We start from the raw sequence: 18808 nt of genomic DNA, 5'->3' as shown, positions 1-18808 counted from the left end.
AGGGGCTGTGAGTGTGGTTTCATGACAGAATCTCACAGTTGGGAGCTGTGTTTCGTCGGTTAAGGTAAGTTTAATTTAATTTACTTTTAAGGTAGTTTTAGGGTAAAGGGAATGGTAATAGTAGTGTAGTTATATTTGTTAAGGCGTTAAATGTTCGTTTTTTGTGTAGTTAGGTGTTGTTTTGGTAGTTTAGTGTTTGATGTGTTTGACGTAGTGTTGAAAGGTAGTAGTGTGTTATGTAGTCTTAGTTATGTGTTGTCTAACTATGTTATGTTGGTTTTAATGTTGAAATTAATGTTTGTGGGTTTATATATGTTATTGTGGGAGGGTGTTTTTTTTCAGGTATTCAGTTTAGTGAACGATGGTGCTGAAGATGAGTTTTTTTTTAAAGGAAAATATATTGTGTTTCTTTGAAACAAATTACTCTTGTACACTTCCTTTTATGTTTCGGGTTTATTGGAGCATTTTTTTTCTAAGCTAATTTTCGGGTTTTTGAGGGTTTCGTTATTGAGAGGATTGCGTAGTTGGAGTCTTTTCCAACAGTTGCATTTTTGCATTTTTTTGAGGCTTTCATTTTGGATGGATTCGTCTTTTGATTCATCTATTATGGATTTGTTCGTTTTCGAGGACCCTCTTTTGCGACACAATTGTAGGTTGTTTTTTTAATATTATGGGTGGGAAATGTTTTTGGTAATATTTGGTCTGCTTGTTTCTTATTTCTTTTAATAATTATATTATGTCATATATTTATATGTACGTTTTTCATTTTCGAATGACATAATTATAATTATTAATGATCTTATTTAAATGTTTTGTATATTTAAAATTCCAATAATGTTAAACATTGTTTTTTACTTAAAGTTTAGATTTAGCAGTTATGTCTAGGTATTTTAGCCCTTTGGTGTTTGGAAATAGTTGAGTTTTGTACATTGCTTTTGTTTGTTTACTGAGTTTAGGGCCTATATTAGTTAGGGATTGCTCTAGTCTTAGCTCTTGATAGCTCTGTTCTTTTTTGATGGCTTCTATTAGTTTATGTAAGGTTGGTTATCCTATTGTGGCTTGGAAGGCATTATGCCATCCTTCCACTGCATTATTAGTTTTAGTTTTTTGAGCTAGAGTGCTATTGTAGACGTTCCACTGGGGGATTTGGTACTTTAGTTGCCTTCGGTGCCCTGACCTATGTAGCCTTCCCACCCAGGTGTCTTCGAAGTACTCTAGGAAAGGAGCTAGTTTGTTTTTGTTGGCTTGCTAGAAAGGGCTACGCAAGGAGTATTGTTCTAGTGGTTGGCTGCTTCTGTTGTTGGTACGTAGGCCAGGGCTAATATTCTTTGATCTGGTAAGCAAAGTTGCTATTTGTGGCGTAATCTATTTTTAGAGTAGATTTTTGAGGGTGTCTCCAGATACTTTGGGGCCCATTAGGATGGCGGGTGGATTGCCCCCGCCGGGCCGGCAGTAGCTACCGCCGGCCCGGCGGGGGCAATCCGCCCGCCATCCTCAACAAAATGACCCCCGCCACATTAGGATGGCTGGGGGGTCTGCGGCGGACGGAAAGTCCGTCCGCCGCATTTCCGCCGGTCGCGAAGTCGACTGGTGGAAAAAGTGCTTTCCTATGGTGGCGGTGTCTGCGAGACACCGCCAACCATATTAGGATGAGGGCGGGAGGGTGCCTTTACGTGGCGGCGTGGCCGACACGGAAAGGCATGCGGTCTTTCTGTCTAGGGGCCTGTTGCGGGCCCCCAGGATGATGGGGGGTGGGGGAGCCACATGTGGGGTACCTATGGTACCCCCCTACATGTGCATGCACAACATGGCAGGCATGCACATGCACGACTAGCATTTTTAGCATTGTGGCGGGCGGTGCTGAGAGCACCGCCCTCCACAATGTTAAAAATGCAGGACGCGCCCGCCACTGTTGCGGGCGCATCCTAATACCCCCCATGGGACCCCAGACCTTATGGCGGGCGGTCCCGTTATCCGATAGGATGGCGGGCGGACAAAGTCCGCCCGTCATCCTAATGGCCCCCTTTGTTTGAAGTGATAATAGCAACCTTTTGGGTATATTTTTAAAATTGACTGAATCATTGCTTGTTCAAAGTCAATGACTATTTTTTGTGGGAAGTAGTCGTCGAAGTGTTGTTTTAGTATTGTAAGGAGTTCTATGTAGGTGGTGTTTTGATTGTTGGGGAGGCTTTCTACATTTTTTTGCAAGGGTGAAAGATTAATTCATTACTAATCAAAAGTTCTATTATCTCAAGGTATGCAGTTAGCACACATAGTAATAGCATTGCTAGTTTTTGCAGTCTTTGCAGTTTTGCTCACAGTATCTTGAGGAAGGTCTTGCATTTCCTTGATGTCAACAGAAGGTTGTCTATATAATCACCGCAATTATATGTTAAAGAATGGTCTTACCAGGTGCAAATGAATTCACCAGCCAATAGGGTAGGCCGGCCTCGGTCGGCCACAGACAGATGCAGATGGTCTCACCCTTAGCCAACAAGTCCCATGCTGCGGAGGGAGAGGCAGTGCTTCAAGAGCGATGGTAGATGCCTCCCCCTGTCAGCAGCTACAGGGAATGAGCAGTGTCAGGTGGACCCTGGGATAGCGAGTCCCATCAGTGAGTTAGAGGAACTGGTAAAGAATGCAACCTCTCGTCACCTCTCAGATGTCTCCCCAGCCAGGGTGTCTTCCCGTTTTCAACTTTCTTCTTGGCCATGCAGGCAAATCTTCTCACACTCTCTTAGGGCATGCCAGGAAAGAAAGCTGCAGTGACAACATCTTCTGGGGTCATGGTAATCTGGCTATCTGATACAGATTAGATGATGGTCTATCTTGGTCAGTTTTCTGCCACAATGTGAGCAGTTTGCAAAAAGAGATGGCATTTTGTGCAAAAGAATGTTACAAATACACTCCACCGTAAAGGATTCTGAGAGAAACACTTTAAAAAATGTTATAAAGTGTTTTTAGGTAAAAAGGCTTTATGAAGGATGTTTTCAAAATGTCACTTTTCTTTTATTTTGTGACCTTTTTAAAGCTTAATGTACTTCTATCTTTTAAAGTAAATGAAAGGGCTTGTCAATAAAGCCAGTTTTCAGGCTGATTAATTAGAATTGTATTTCACATGTACTTCCTGGCCTTTCTGAAGTAAGGCGAAGATACCACCCAAAGTGTGATTTTGGAAAAACTGCTCTGGATCCCGGCACATGGGAGGGTCTATTCAGTGCTTATGATTATCAGTGGAGATCCCCTAGTGAAGTACTCCCTTTATCAGATAATCAGGGTTAACAGGAGGAGTTAGAAACAACAATAAACTGCGTTGCATCATAGTAAAACATGGCAATGTCATATTCAAACAGCACTAATTTCCCACTATTGGGTGCTTTGATAGCATTCAACAGCCACAGAACTCACAACTGCTTCAGCAACTGTTGCCAATAGTATGAACAACGTGAACCAAGAAACACAGTACATTAGTTATCATTGCTAAATGAACCATATAAAAATGCTTGCACATTAACATACAAAAGCAGTATGTACATTCCTACAACCACCTTCAATTCTGATGAAGATAGCCTTATGTAGTTCTGGTGATTCTTAGTCCTTCCAATGACCAAGAAAATAGAATGAACTGGTGATAATGGTGCAAAAGTGGGGTGACTCATCATCAGTCCTGAAAGTATACAGCATGTGGGGAAAACAGTGTTGCAAAAACAACGGGCACTGTTGTTTCTGGCACTGAGGTTGAAAGCAAAATTACCAAAGATCGATGCAAACTTTCTGAGTAACTTTTACCCCATAATAGCCCACATCTATGTTGCCATGTGAATACTATTCAGTATGTAACATGATAAAGAAACTACATATCACAGCAAGGGAAGTGGTTGGTTTTACAGAGGCAAGTGCAGGTGACACTGTGAATAATTATATGCTCTTTCATAAATAAAAAGTTTACAAATACACTGTTTTATGCTACCAGCCGTTTCATATATGAAGCAGAATTTGAACGCAGAGGCTTACCTGTGTTTTACATTCACACTTGAGGGTAAACTGAATGTTGATTAATGATGTAAAAATGGTTGATTGTGCACTGTAAAGGTGACAAATAACAATCACTGAAATAATGTTTCTTCATATGAGGGTGAGCTCATTACAATATTGACTTGCAGTGCTTACTTGCCGATGGGTAGCAGTCCCATAGTTTTTGGAGTTGCAAGCCCCTTGTCACAACTAAATGTGCTACAAGCTGTTGGCAGTGAGGCAATTGACGGCACAACAGTTATTCCAGATAAAGCTGGAAAAACTTTACAATAAATCATCTACAGAGCAACTATACATGTTTCACACAGTATCCAGTACAGTAGGATTAAGGTCTTGGACCTGACGTACTAAAAAGTAGTCATAAAAAAACTATAACAATTTATAACCATTATTTACAGTATTTTTGCAACAGGTAAGAAAATATGTTACTTCCCCGTCACTTGAGTTCTCCAATATTGGTATCCTTCATAGATTCACATGCTTCAATAATTCCCCGTCATCAAATTGAAAGTCCCACGGTACCGCCTAAATCAGTTTAATAAAGTACACAATGCTTATAATGGCTAAAAGACAGTCTTTTGATGAGCTAATCCACATCATTAATAGTGAAGCGCACTTCATCTAATTAGGCAATAGCACCCTCTCTAGAACACTGTCCAAAACGGAATATTCCCTCGGATTTTCAAGCACCAGAGGGAACTAAATCCTTAATTAATAATGGGAGCCTCCATGGGGAGGAGGGCGAGTTGCATGTGAATTTATGAAATATATCAATACTGGATAACTACAGTTACAGTAAAGTAACTTCTTCTCTAGTATTGGACCTTTCATAGATTCACATGCTTAAATCAGACTAGATAGCAGTTAGAACATTTATAAGTGCATCATAAACATAATACAATAGCAAACGGTAGATATATCTATAATCAAAAGGCTCACCTTATTGAAATAAATGGTGTAACACCACTTGTCCCACAGCGGCATCATTGTGTTGTGCCAATTGCAGGCAATAAAGTGGCCTGAACGTATGCCTGTTCTTCCATGTGGCTGCTCGACATATAAAGCCATCGAGCAATGCTCACCTTGGAAACTGGACCACCTCTATGATGATTTCTGTATGCTACTACAGTTGGTCTGATTTTCCAAACTGCTTGGCGCAATGTAAATAACATTTCAGGTATCTATTGACATCCAATGTATACAGCGATTTCTCCGCTGCAGTCCGTGGATTCAGAAAGAAAGTCTTTAGTAGAATAGTTTCATTAAGATGGAAATCCGTAGGGGCTTTGGGAATGAACCTGGGATTGGTTCTGAGAATCACAGTGTCATATTTAAACTGTAGGAAAGGTTCTTTAATCGTGAATGCTTGTATTTCACTAACCCTTCTGGCTGACGTAAGAGCTAATAGCAATGTTACTTTCCAGGTCAGAAATGTGACCTTTGTCTTGTGTATAGGTTCAAATTGAGTCTTCATTATTTGCGTAAGTACTGTATTAAGCTACCAAGTCAGGGAAGGAGACTTTATTGGAGTGAAAACTCTGAAAAGACCTTTAAGGAAATGCTTAATGAGCCTATTCGAGCTTAATGATGGTGAACCAGATAACATCTGTACATTAAGATTGCTGCTAGATGCACTTTGATAGAAGAGTGGACTAAACCAGATTTTGCCAATGATAAAAGGTAAGGTAATAGTTGCTTTGGTGGCCCCAAAATAGGGTGAATGTTTGTTTTCTGGTACCATAAACAGAAATGCTTCAATTTTAATTCATATGTTTAATTGGTGGTGTCAGCTCTAGTTTCTGCAAGAATGTCTCTGCAGTCTTGAGGGAGGGTTATACTTGTGAACTCATTGTATTCAGGAGCAGGGCAGATAAGTGCAGGAAAGTTGGGATTGGAGGAAGAACTTGGTTGTGGTTCATTGTAAATAGTGTCCTTAAAAGGCTTCAGCTGAATGGGATTTTTCTCCAATAGTAGTAACCGTTCTATGAATCAGTGCTGTGTGGACCATATTGGAGCAACCAAAATTATTTCACACAGCTCTCTCTTCATTTTCCTGAGAAGTCTTGGTATTATAGGGATCTGGAGAAATGTGTACACAAAGATCCTCTACCATCAGATCGAAAACGTATTCGCCCACTACACTTGTTGGGGGTTCAAGCTTGCATAAAATTGGCATTTCCGGTTCTCTTGCCTTGCAAACAGATCCAATGTCCGTTTGCCCCGTGGGTGGAAGGTCTTGTTCAAAGTTGACTGATTGAGCTCCTATTCATGGCAGTTCTTGGTCTGCTCAATGTGTCCGCGGCGATGTTGTTCATACCTGGAATATGTTCGGCTTGCAATGTTATTAGGTTTGTCAAAACTCCTTTTCAAATTTTTTGAGCTTCCTTGGATAGGGCCAGATATCTCTTATGCCCCTTTGTTTGTTTACATAGTACATACTGTTGGTGTTATCTGTACAGATTAAGACTGAGGAGCCTGTTATCCTTGGCAGAAATGATTGGAGAATTAATGACATGGCTTTGAGTTCTAAAGTTTATGCATTTTCATCTGGCACAGAGACCATTTTCCTCTTATTTGTAGGTCTTGCAAATGGGTACCCCAACCCTTTAAGGAAGCAACTGTGGTAAGTCGGGTGTCTGGAGTAAGAATATCAGCGAATCCACAGCAAGAATGTAAAAAAAAAAGAAGCATGGACTCCCAAACTTGTTTTGAATACAGCCCTAGGGTGAGCCAGGTCTCGGGGGCATTTTTAAAACAAGGAGGGGGGCATGGCCCCCCCTTCTGAGGCTCATTGAGCCTTCGGGGACCACCACCTCCACAGGGCTTTATTGGTTAAAAAAGAGAGGGACACATGGAGCCCCCTCATGGGCTCTTTAAGCCCTGGGGACCACCACCTCCCGGGGCTAATGAATCATTGATGGGAGGACCGCGTGAACCCTCCCAAGCCACGGGAACAACCACCTCCTGGGGATAAAAAACGCTTATTGGGGGGCCAAACTGACCCTACCTCCCCGGGTCCAAGTATTTATTTTAAAAAAAAGAAGAGCCTTAAATCCCCGGGGCCGGCCCTAAAAAGTTAAGGAGGGGTTATTCGCAGCCCCCTTCTGAAGCCATACATGACCCTGGGGACCGCACCCCCCAGAGCTGGCTTCAGCTACGTTCCAGGGTGCACATCCCCGGGACATAGCTGTTTTCTTTCACTTGGGCACTGACAGCTCCTGCCAAGTGAAAGCAGACACTCTGGTTCCAGCGGGCGGGAACTGTCAAAGTGGTCCTGCCAGCTGGAAGCAGAGGTTTCACCTCTTTCCCTGCCCGCAGGCACGTAGGCAGGGAAAGAGATGAAACAGATTACTCCTGCAGTAGGGAGCTGCCTTTCCAGCAGCTCCTGCCATGCAGCAGCAATGCCGGCTCCTGCAAGAATTCTTAACAACACTACTGGGTTTTGACTCCCAAGCAGTAAGGCCAAGCCTTTGAAACCAATATAACAACAACAATTGCCAATACTGCGACCTGTTAATTCTGATCCCAATTGCCTGCCACTAATTGAAATGAAACAAAAAGTGGGTGGAAGGACTATTATTTGGTCCGATTGAATCAGGTATTTATTTATTCAAATTATTTCATATTAAAGAAAAAAATGTTTTTCAGTTTTTCATTTTTTGATAGCGGCGATCATACAATTAAAAATTGTGCAAAAATACAAATCCAAACAACAAAATAACATTTAGACATTAACCTGTGTGCTTTTCATCCTTACATTCATACCCACTCTAAACAGACGCGGCAAACAGAAGACTTCTGAGGCAGACGGGTCATAGACAACGGTCCCGGTCGCGCTGACAGCGCGTACCAAGGCGAGGGACCGAAACAAATAAGACAATTCAGATGCAACGACTTCATGAATGCAAAGACACCGCGAAGTACCCACCGCAAGCCTGCTTAATGATCTAAACAAATCCAGACCCCAGAAAAAGAATCAACCGACGTCTGATTGAGTCTGGTGTCCTAACAAGTCCCTTTGGAGCTTGTTCTTTTGTGGTCCTGATGAGAACTCCATAATGGTTAGAGTTCGAAACGCGTAGACCCCCCCTTTTTCCAGCCATAAAAGTCCTGCAAAAACAGTATTGCTTTAACTTAACCTTGCAAAAAAATAATTAATTTGAAACGCTTATCTTTATGGCAAATAAGAAATGATGTTTATATGTAAAAATTTTCAACCATTGTAAATATTGTGATGTTGTGTAGGATGAATGTTTGTTGTTGTTATATTGGCTCCTGCAAGAGGCAGGGAGCCAGTTGGGACCGTGATCCCAGGCTGAAAAGAGAAGGAAGAGGGAAAATAAAGGTCCAAAAGTACAGGGCCGTTATAGTTAGGCTCGATTTTCACATGTACAAAACCAGTGAAATGTAGCAGTTAGATTTAGCTAAGCTAACTATAACTTACACCCCTGCAATGCACACCTTATGACCTCACAAATTAAATCACTCATGACATGGTCAATGACATCATTGATGTCATCTAAAACGATATCGCTGAGGACATAACCCACAGAAGAACTTACACACCCCCTTACACCCCATACCACGTCTCATACACATACTCATATGTACACACAACCCCTAACATACCCATTCAAAGGCCTATACAAGTACTCACACAGCCTCCCATGCAGCCACATACTCACCCATACAGCTACCCAGACAACCACTTATTCACCTATACAGTCACTCTCACAACCACTCACTCACCCATACAGTCTCTTCGCACAGCCACAAACTCACCCATACAAGCACTCACACATTCACTCACATGCATACAACCACTTACATACCCATTCACACATCTACACAAGCACTCACACATCCACTCGCTCACCCCTACATCTAGTCATACAGACACTTAGTCTATAATACAGCCACTCATACATCAACTCACTACCCATTCAGCCACTTACACAGCCAGTCATTCACTCATACAGCAATTCAGACACTCATTCACTCATCCATACAGTTACTTATATACCCACTCACCCACCCATACAGCCACTCACACATCTACCCACTCAATCATACAGCCACTGACACAACCACTCACTTACCGCTACACTCACTCACACAGCCACTCACTAACCCTCCAGCTACTCAGGCACCCACTCACCCACAGATACACATAGCCACTCACACAATATATGTAAGAAATAGTGCTACTCATTAGTAGTACAGCAAGTATACTATTATAACTTTTGTAGTATCTTGGTATATATGTTTAACACATAATCTTTTAGAAATCAATCACACTCACTGGATGATGTTTTCAGTGAAGTCACTGACCATGTCATGAGGGATGTAATATGTGAGACCATAAGCAGTGCATTGTGAGGGGGTAAGTTATAGTTAGCTCAGCTAATTATAATTGCTGAATATAACTCGTTTTGTATGAGTGAAATCTGATCATAACTATAACATCCCTGTAACCTTGTTTTTCTCTGTGAATATATATACATGTCTATGTATACATATAAAAAAGCAAAGGTTAAAATAATGTTATAGTTAAGGGAATATGTCACTGACAACATTAAAGTATTGAACAAAAAACCCAGAGGAATTCACTCGTTATAGCTAGCAGAGCTAACCATACCTTGTGCCCATGAACTGCTTATGACCTCCCACATATTACATCACTCATGACATGTTGTATGACATCATTTATGACATTACTAATGACATCTCAAAGGACATCTCAATTGACATAATTTATGACATAATCCAAACTTCTTTTGTACATGTTATTCTATTAACTAGTATGGAATAAGAGGCCTGAAAGTATATACAAAATGGCTCAGATTTATATGAAGCATTTCAATGTCATCACAGATAAAACTCCCTAAGGTGGAGCAAACATGTGTTATGTGCAACATTGACTCTAAACCATACACTGCACTGATTGCCTAGCTCATATTAACATCAACCACTAATATAAGGGAAACTCATAATTGACATAGTGTTAAATATGTATACAACTGTTCAGAGACACTCTGAAGTTCTTCAAGACACTCAATGCCTGTTCCCAAATTAGAAATACAGACATTTGAGATTAGTAGATTCAGAGTGTTGGTGGTGTTATAGGGTGCTCTTGTTGTATGCGTTTTAGATTCAGAATGGATTTTCCTGATTCTTGTCCTTATATAGGCACAATTCATATTGTCCTTATATAGGCATAGAAATCAAGCCCTTATTTAGACATAGCCCATGCTACCCAAATACAGGCATGGCTACTTCCATCCGTTCACCAAACGATTTCTTGGAAAACCAGCTTAAGTCGTTAGCGACTTTGCCTTGCTTAAATATTGATTTCTCCAAGAACGCAGTTACTTTACAATGAACAACTATTCCCCAGGGGTTCATTCATGATGTTCATATGCCCAGGTGTTGGGAAATCGAGTCCCGAGAAAGAGATACCAGACCTCCTTGATTCTAACAAGGTATGGAGCTGATTAGAACCTAGAGAAACCTTTGATAGATTCTTGGCAAAACTAAACGTATGCAAAAGACCATACTAACTTCCTCCCTCGTACTAGACTTAGGTTAGGTACATTGGGGTAGGCGTATTTTAGAAGTACCAGTTGAGTATTTTAGTCTATGTTATTTATGTATCTATTTTTATATGGCTTAGAAACCATACAATGCTCTTACAGTATTATTACATAATACTATTCTCGCTGTACACATTATACTTTGCATTCTGTCTAACAATTGTAGCAGTTCACCTCTCTTGCATGAGAAAGAAGACTGTTCAATACACCTTTTATTGAAAACGCCCGTCTCTCTATGACTCTGCAACTCTGTAGGAACGAAGCATGCATGATTGACTGAGTGAACTAGTTATCCATTGTTTCCACGACTCTGAGAGATATATTCCTATTCTTGGGAAACAAAGTTGTCATGTTTATGCGGTTGTCTGAAACTAATCCCTTCTTGTGAATTCGAGAAAGTTTCTAGTGACCACTGAGCTAGCTGGCACTCACTACTAAGTTTAGTATATTCGATAGAGACCTATTGACCTAATTCCTACGTCAAATCTATAGGATATATTATTCCAATGCACAGAGTCTATTGGGAATATAGGAACTACACTATACTCTATACAGGAGTTGCTATCCACCTAAACCTGAGAACTACCCAGAGTTCTCTGCTTCCTTTTTGCACATACACACACACATCTATCTATCTATCTATCTATCTATCTATCTATCTATCTATCTATCTATCTATCTATCTATCTATCTATCTATATATTCACTGAAAAAACCATAGGTTTCACACCAGTTATAGTTAGGAATTAGCATTTAAAAAACCTATTAAATTCACTGAAAAAACCATAGGTTTGACACCAGTTATAGTTAGCTGGAAATTTTACTGACATAAAACCATTGAAATTCCCACGTTATAGTTAGTTGGACTCACTATAACTTGCGCGCCTGCAATGCACTGCTGATAACGTCACATATTACATCACTCATGACATGGTCAGTGACATCACTCATGACATTACATCATCGTGACGTATCGCGTAGCCGCGTGATACGTCTTATGACGCACGGCGTAGCGCACCCGGAAGCGTCCGAGCGCATACGATCGCGCAACGTAAGCGCCCCCGGGCATGCCCCGGGCACGTAGCGTCAGCGCGTCGGGTCATGTGACCTGAAAATAACACTTTTCATTGGTTCAGAACAGTTTTTTTTCCAAATGATGAAAGCCCCCACCTTTTTTCCTCATTCTCACTTTGTACTTTGACTGAGGAAGACCTGTTTCTAGTAAGTGAGAAATGGCTACAGTAGCAGCAGCAGCAGGAGCATCTCAACCACCACCACCACCACAAGGACCACCACAACACCACAGTGGTGGTGAAGAAGAAGAGGAGGAGGAGGAGGAGGAGGAGGAGGAGAGGCAGTTCCTGCCTGAAGATAATCCCCCCTATAAACCGAAGGAGCATATTGTGTGGGAGTTTTTTAAAATCCCAAGGGGACGAAAGAATGTCAATGCTCCAAAAGTGACATGTCTGATCTGTGGCACTGTACTTTCCAGGGGGAATCCTGCAAAAAAATATTCATTTGGCAACAATACCATGATTCGCCATATGCAACGCAGGCACCCAAACAACTATGTTGCGGCAGAGGTCAGAGAACTAACAAGAAACTCTCCCCAATCTTCTCCGAGCACCTCCAAAAACAAACAGCCCACTCCATCGGGTCCAGAGACAAGGGAGATGGTCCCAAACATCCAACCCCAGTTTGGAGATTTTAAAATAGTTTGTATATTTTGCGGGACTACAATTACCTATGGAGAGCAAAGTATCAAACTCGTCAACCGTGCTGGAGACAACCACAACTGCAGAAAGAAACCTTAATTTTTTCCTGATTTTTTTTGCTCCAGTTGAGCCGTTTACAATTCCCTGTTTTGTTTGTCCCCATAAAAATTACAAAAAAATATAAAATTGTTCATAAAAGCCAAAAAAAGTAATAAATGTTCAAAAAAACAATAACAAAAATATAAAACAACAAAAAGAATAAAAAAAACAGTCTTTTTAGAACTACCTCCAATTTTTAAAAAAATGCTACATTTTTATAAAACTCTGTCATTCTTTTTTTTCCACGGTACGCTCCCCGGTATGCTCCCCGGTGCGCTCCCTCCCCGAAAATCGAAAAATATAAAAAAAATGTTTTTGCCCCGCGGGGCCCTTTTATGGCTCCCACATCAAACCTAGGGGGTCAAGGGGGGTCTACCCTGCCCCCTTTTGGTCATTTCCCCTTTGTTTTTGCCACCTCTCGTTGCTCGATCCTACCGAGACAGAAGATGGTGGCCGCTCTGGACTGTTTGGAATGTTGACAGACACCCGAGAGCCAATCAGCTTTCCGCTCGCGAACTCGCGTAGCGCGCTGGAGCGCGCCCCGGTGCGTGTACCAGGGCGCGCATATAGATATATATATTTTTTTTAACCTAAATTACTCTGGAGCAAATATCTTGAGACATAGCAAAGGCACATCGGGCTACCAGTCCCTACAATTTTGCCAAGTTTGGTGGAAATCCATTCAGCCGTTTGGGCTTAAAGTGAGTCCAACCGCCCTATGGAAATTAACATGGGGAAAACACGTTTGAGGATCCCCCTTTTATCTCGCCCCCCGCTTGACGAATCCCCCCCAAACTTTCAGGAAAGGAGCGGAGCGGAGCTGGCCATTTTCTTTGAGAAATTCAGCCAATTCCGTCCATCAACACCAAAGTTATTCCCAATAGAATGTTGCAGATTTCCTATGGAAACTAGGTCCTAACTATAACTACCTACTGGCGCCCGCCAGTAGGTAATATATATATATATATCTATACTACTATTATAAAGAGAGAACACGCACCTTTGAGCCAGGTAAACTCGGGAACCACAGCGCCAATCCACACACCCGATACATTGTAGAAATTGTGAGGGTGTGCAGATGGACATAGGCTATACATTTTTTTTTAAAAACGTACATTAAAAAATATAACTTTAAAAATAAAGTAGTGCCCTGGAAGTAGCGCCGGCCGCGACGCTGCTCTGGCCGTGACGTAGTGCTGGCCGCGACGTGCGTGATGAGGACGTGTGTGATGACGAGGAGGAGAGACATGGAGCTGCGGTGTGAAGTGGGGAGCGCGGGCACGTCATGGCGAAGAGGAGCGGCGGTGAAGTGAAGATCGCAGCTCAGGTAATTTATTGAAATCGAGGCGGGAGGCGGGAGGTGGGAGGGCGGGCTGCGGGAGCGCACAGAGGGACAGGCGGGAGGAGTGGGGGCGGGAGGGAGTCGGGGCGGGAGGGAGTCGGGACGGGAGGGGGTCGGGCGGGAGCGGGAAACGGAAGCAGGTCAGAGCGGGGCACTCTTTGCTGAACGATTCATACACATCGGTATTGGAAAGCCTGCGTTCAGCAGAATAAACATATAGCGTGGAATCTACGGTGATGCTAAATAATGCATAGATCAGAATTCAGCAGTGCATCTACACGGGATTTAAAGCATAGATATTCAATGAACAGTGATGGCTCGGCATGCATCCATTAAAAAAGTGCAGCGTGGAGCGAAATATGGAATATCAACTGCAAATCATAGCCAAGAATAGAGCATCATGTTCCACGGGGGACAGAAGTGCATCTTCTAAGACCTTGACATATGAGCACATATGATCAGAGCAAATATCAAAATGCATGGACTTCACAAGAACCGTGCGTTCAGACAAACCCTTGCAAATAGTTGTAGAGTGTTCAAGGCCAAAATAAACATTGGGAGGCGGGAGCGGGTGTGCACAGAGGGACAGGCGGGAGGAGTGGGGGCGGGAGGGAGTCGGGACGGGAGGAGGTCGGGGCGGGAGCGGGTGTACTGCCCCCAGCCCCTTTCTGCCCCAGGCAACGCTGGGGCGGGCTGCTAGAATATATATACTAGCAGCCCGTCCCGACGTTGTCCGGGTATGAATTGCTGCCGGCCAGTAGTATATTGTTTTGTAGGATTTCGTTTTGATAGCATTTCTTATCTGTGACAGGCCTGTGAAACGCTCCGATTCACAGTGCACTGCTGATGCCCTTAAGAGTGCGCGTTCAGTAGTGTGTGAACTCGAGTTGCCCTACTTTATTTTTCCTTGCAATATTATATAGCGCGAACTCGACAACATGGCATGAGCACAATTTACATTACAGAAGAACACATTCATTTGTGGTAGGCACGGGGAGACAAAGCGATTTTCCTGGAATCACAGGATGTTGAGCTGATGCCGATGTTCGAACGTAGCTCCCCAGCTCTAAAGTTCGCAATTCTAGAACTTGCGGCGGGTGGTGTGTCTAAAAGTGTATGTCGGTGCTGGCCATCAATGAGAGAGACCTGTGCATTTTTCAAATCGGTGGTGAAAAAATATGAGTATGTTGCTGGAGATGTGGGCCGCCGTGCCACCAATGTACTTACCGGGGGAGGATAAACACCCATTATTCCGCAACTTTCTTTCCGCATACCATCACTCCGCATACTTTCATTACGAAAGTACCATGACTCCGCAATGCCATTATAACGCATGGCATTACATTTTATATGCTTTTACCACGCATACATTTACAACGAAATTTGTTGTAAATGCATGAATGGTAAAAGTATGTTTTTTTTAATGTTTGGATAAGGTAAGTATGGGTATAGGGGTATATGTTTTGGGGTACTGAGGTATATGTTTTGGGGTGTTTGGGTATTTTAAATGTTCAGATATAGTTTTGGGTTATGGGGTACAGGGGTAGTTTTAGGGTTTAGGGATAGGTATGGGTTTTGGGGTATAGGGGTATTTTTAGGGTTCAGGGGTAGGTTTGTGTTTTGGGGTACAGGGGTATTTTAAGGGTTCAGGGCTAGGTTTGAGTTTTGGGGTACAGGGGTATTTTTAGGGTTCAGGGCTCGGTTTGTGTTTTGGGGTACAGGGGTATTTTAGGGTTGAGGTTCTGTGAATTCTGAACCCGTGGGTTCCATTTTGTGTACGGCAGCCATTTTGTGGTTGCCCTCACATAGGCCATGATTGTGGCTGAAACCAGTCTTTTAAGGACATGTAGACCTTAGCTCGAGTTCATGCTGACTCCTGTTTGACCTGAGTGAACTGACCCTGTTGCCTGAAACTGACCTTGTTAAACCAGTTCCTGCCCTTTAGCTGATCAAGATTGAGGATCAAAGCACAGGACATTGTAGAGTTTGGTATGCACACACACACCCCTTATCTGTTTTCTGTTCCTTCTTTTATGGTCTGTTTATGATATGGGTTGTGGTCCTTTTATTATGGGTTTGTCCGGCTTGTGTAAGAAGGAATGTTAGGCATTTTGCATGCTTGCAAAAGCAAGGACTGCCTCTTACTTTTATGCTGAGTTTTGTAACCCTGAGCATATATATAGGCCTCTGTTCTCTGTATTCCTCAGACTACCTCATTCAGTTGCTATGGCTTCTGTGTGACGTGGCCTCACTTATTACATTTAATAAAGATGTCTTCTCATATTTTCAGCTTCTGTGCCAAGTTCTTTTTATTAGTAAGTATTCCCTGAGAATGAAGATTACAGTTCTTCAGGGTTAAGGGGTAGGTTTGGGTTTTGGGGTACAGGGTTATTTTTAGGGTTCAGGGCTAGGTTTGGTTTTTGGGGTACAGGGGTATTTTTAGGGTTCAGGGGTGGGTTTGGGTTTTGGGGTACAGGGGTATTTTAGGGTTCAGGGGTAGGGTTGGGTTTTGGGGTACAGTGGTATTTTTAGGGTTCAGGGCTAGGTTTGGGTTTTGGGGTACAGGGGTAGGTTTGGGTTTTGGGGTACAGGGGTATTTTTAGGGTTCAGGGGTAGGTTTGGGGTTTGAGGTACAGGGGTATTTATAGGGTGCAGGGCTAGGTTTGGGTTTTGGGGTACAGGGTTGGGGTACAGGGTTTTTTTAGGGTTTAGGGATAGGTTTGGGATTTGGGGTACAGGGTATGATTAAGGGTGTTGGGGTATTTTAAGGAGTAAGGGTTGGTTATGATTATGGGGTGCAGGGGTATTTAAAGGGAGCAGGGAGGGATTAGCACACAATATGAGACATGGCATGAAGGGCGGAACGTACCACATGCCCCCAGCGTTTGTCACGCCCCAGCACAAGCAGACACGCCCACAAGGGACTACTTTGCTGGCACGGTTCTTTTACCTTTTAAATGTATATGGTGGGCGTCTGCATAGCCTATGTCCTTCTGCTGCAACTGCCCTTTCCAACGCTGTATTGGGTGTTGTGATTGGTGCTGTGGTTCCTGAGATTACCCGCCTCAAAGTTTTGGGCTCTCTCTTTATTATATTAGTATGGATATATATATATACTAGCAGCCCGCCCCAACGTTGCCTGGGGCAGAAAGGGGATGGGGGCAGTACACCCGCTCCCGCCCGACACCCTCCCGTCCCGACTCCCTCCCACCCCCACTCCTCCCGCCTGTCTCTCTGTGCACACCCGCTCCGGCCTCCCGCCGCCCAATGTTTATTTTGGCCTTGAACACTCTACAACTATTTGCAAGGGTTTGTCTGAACGCACGGTTCTTGTGAAGTCCATGCATTTTGATATTTGCTCGGATCATATGTGCTCATATGTCAAGGTCTTAGAAGATGCACTTCTGTCCCCCGTGGAACATGATGCTCTATTCGTAGCTATGATTTGCAGTCGATATTCCATATTTCGCTCCACGCTGCACTTTTTTAATGTATGCATGCCGAGCCATCACTGTTCATTGAATATCTATGCTTTAAATCAGCTGTAGATGCACTGCTGAATTCTGATCTATGCATTATTTAGCATCACCGTAGATTCCACGCTATATGTTTATTCTGCTGAACGCAGGCTTTCCAATACTGATGTGTATGAATCGCTCGGCAAAGAGTGCCCCGCTCTGACCTGCTTCCGTTTCCCGCTCCCGCCCGACCCCCTCCCGTCCCGACTCCCTCCCGCCCCGACTCCCTCCCGCCCCCACTACTCCCGCCTGTCCCTCTGTGCACACCCGCTCCCGCCGCCCACCTGCCCGCCTCCCGCATCGATTTCAATAAATTACCTGAGCTGCGATCTTCACTTCACCGCCGCTCCTCTTCGCCATGACGTGCCCGCGCTCCTCACTTCACACCGCAGCTCCATGTCTCTCCTCCTCGTCATCACGCACGTCCTCATCACGCACGTTGCGGCCAGCGCTACGTCACGGCCAGAGCAGCGTCACGGCCGGCGCTACTTCCAGGGCACAACTTTTTTTTAAAAGTTATATTTTTTAATGTACGTTTTTAAAACATTTTTTATAGCCTATGTCCATCTGCACACCCTGACAATTTCTAAAATGTATCAGGTGTGTGGATTGGCACTGTGGTTCCCGAGTTTACCTGGCTCAAAAGTGCATGTTCTCTCTTTATAATAGTAGTATAGATATATATATATATTTATATATATTACCTACTGGCGATAGCCAGTAGGTATATATAGTTAGGATTTTTTTCCTATGGGATTTTTGAAAATTCTATGTCGAATAACTTTGGCGTTTGAGGACAGAATTGGCTGAAATTTTCAGGAAAATGGAACATTTTGTTTCTGAGCAGCCCCTGAAAATCTGGGGGGGTTTCGTCAAGGGGGGGCCGAGAAAAAAGGGGGGTCCCAAAACATGTTTTTCCCATGCAATTTTCATAGGGCGGTTGGCCTCACTTTTAGCCTGAACGGCTGAATGGATTTACACCAAACTTGGCAAAATTGTAGGGACTGGTAGCCCGATGTGCCTTTGCTATGTCTCAAGATATAGGCTCCAGTGGTTTTTACGAAAATTAACTTTGAAAAATATATATTGGGCTACATTGGGCTATATATATGTTGGAGCCCAAATGTAGCCCAATGTAGCCCAATGTAGCCCAATGTAGCCCAAAGATGAACACCAGAGACAAAAAAAACAAATGTAGCCCAAATATCAGCCAGATGTAGCCCAACTATAGCCCAATGACAGAATGTCCCAGAGTGTTCTAAAGAACAACTAGAGTGCTAACAGTCCTACTTATTACAAAGGTATGGCACACCTGAAGCCATCTTGATTGGAATAAAGTGGTAACTCTTAAAACATTTAATTTAAAAAGGAACAAAATGAGGGGGTTCATTTTGCCATAGAAAGTATGATTAGCGAATATATGACGAAATCCCGCATACCATCAGTCCGCAAAAAAAAATCCCGCATGTACTATTAGGCCGCAAATTAAAATAACGAAAACTTTTA

General features: G+C 43.1%; 1 long non-coding RNA gene across 3 annotated transcripts in view; it reads right to left on the bottom strand.

Moving 5' to 3' along the window:
• The window catches only part of LOC144772429 (uncharacterized), a 1363881-nt gene that overhangs the window by 1111776 nt on the left and 233297 nt on the right, over positions 1-18808 (bottom strand). For all 3 annotated transcript variants that reach the window (XR_013599737.1, XR_013599738.1, XR_013599740.1), the window contains exon 3: positions 4015-4084. This is a non-coding gene — a long non-coding RNA (uncharacterized LOC144772429). The remainder of the gene's footprint in view (positions 1-4014; positions 4085-18808) is intronic.

The sequence above is a fragment of the Lissotriton helveticus genome, chromosome 8, assembly GCF_964261635.1.
Source record: "Lissotriton helveticus chromosome 8, aLisHel1.1, whole genome shotgun sequence".
Lineage (NCBI taxonomy): Eukaryota > Metazoa > Chordata > Amphibia > Caudata > Salamandridae > Lissotriton > Lissotriton helveticus.
The sequence above is the reverse complement of the archived record's forward strand: the minus strand, read 5'-3'. Positions and strand labels throughout refer to the sequence as shown.